This window comes from Lathyrus oleraceus, chromosome 6 (assembly GCF_024323335.1).
Source record: "Lathyrus oleraceus cultivar Zhongwan6 chromosome 6, CAAS_Psat_ZW6_1.0, whole genome shotgun sequence".
In the NCBI taxonomy this organism is placed as follows: Eukaryota; Viridiplantae; Streptophyta; class Magnoliopsida; order Fabales; family Fabaceae; genus Lathyrus; species Lathyrus oleraceus.
Window position 1 is genome coordinate 433,323,476 of NC_066584.1, and position 1,341 is coordinate 433,324,816.

The following is a 1,341-nucleotide window of genomic DNA, read 5'->3' on the forward strand; positions in this document are numbered from 1 at the left end:
AGTCTCGGAGGTTCATTATTTTGAATAGGGTTATTGTTTTTATAGGAGAAGTTCGGGTGATTCCTCCATCCAGGGTTATAGGTATTCGAATACGGGTTCCCTTGGGTGTAGTTCACTTGCTCTGAGTGGGTTTCGTTTAATAGACTGCATTCTGCAGATTGGTGTCCTTTGGTTCCACATATCTCACAATCCAACGAAACTGCGGCTACAGTATTCGGGTTTATGCAGATATGCTCGACTTTGAGGGCTAATGCGTCCATTTTAGCTTGCATCATGTCTATAGAGCTTAGTTCATGCACTCCTCCATGGGCTTCCTTCTTCTCAACTGTCGCTCGTTTGACTCCCCATGATTGATGGTTTTGAGCCATATCTTCGATGAGGGCACTAGCTTCAGGATAAGGTTTGTTCATCAGAGCACCGCCTGCGGCAGCGTCGATGGTCATCTTTGTGTTATAATGAAGTCCATTATAGAAGGTTTGAATGATTAACCAATTTTCTAAGCCATGATGTGGGCATGCTCGTAACAACTCTTTATATCTCTCCCAAGCTTCGAACAACGATTCTCCTTGGTTTTGGGTAAATCTAGTTATATGGTTTCGAAGAATGGCGGTTTTACTCGGTGGAAAATATCTAGCAAGAAAAACTCTTCTAAGGTTATCCCAAGTCGTAATGGAATTGGGTGGAAGGGAATCTAACCATGATAGGGATTTATCTCTGAGGGAAAAAGGAAATAATCTTAAACGTATTGCCTCAGGAGAAGCTCCATTGGTTTTAAAAGTGTCTGCTAATTGAAGAAATATTTTTAAATGTTGGTTTGGGTTCTCAGTAGCGAGACCTGCGAATTGTCTCTGTTGCACTAGTTGTAACAGAGATGGTTTAAGTTCAAAATTATTAGCTGGGATGGTTGGGTTTACTATACTAGAACTAGGTTCTTCATTGGATGGTTGAGCGAAATCTTTAAGAGGTCTTTGGTTTTGATCTTCGGCCATAGCTCTCTTAATTCTATGAAAGAATAAACGTGTGCGAGCGTAACATTCAGGTTCCGCCAGAGGGTATACTAAGCTTAAACTTTCGGTGCTGCGAGTTCTTCGCATTGACCGGCGGAAAATAGCCTAAGTCTAAACGATATAACAATAAGAAAATGAAATTTGACGAAATTGGTCCCCGACAACGGCGCCAAAAACTTGATGCGTGCTTTCGCATGTATACGAACGCGTCAGAGTAATATAAAAGATTGTCGAATCCACAAAGACCAAGTGTCAATCTATCGTTATCTATTGTTATGGTGTTTATCAAAGGCAATCAAAATAAGTGTTTTTGGAGTGCGCAATGAAAAGTAAA

The 1,341-nt window shown here is 40.9% G+C and overlaps 1 non-coding gene across 1 annotated transcript; it reads left to right on the forward strand.

The window, feature by feature from the left end:
• The first annotated feature begins 498 nt into the window (after positions 1 to 498).
• Positions 499 to 605, forward strand: LOC127099547 (small nucleolar RNA R71). The gene has a single exon (XR_007794038.1). It is a non-coding gene; the product is annotated as a small nucleolar RNA R71 (small nucleolar RNA).
• Positions 606 to 1,341: the final 736 nt, after the last annotated feature.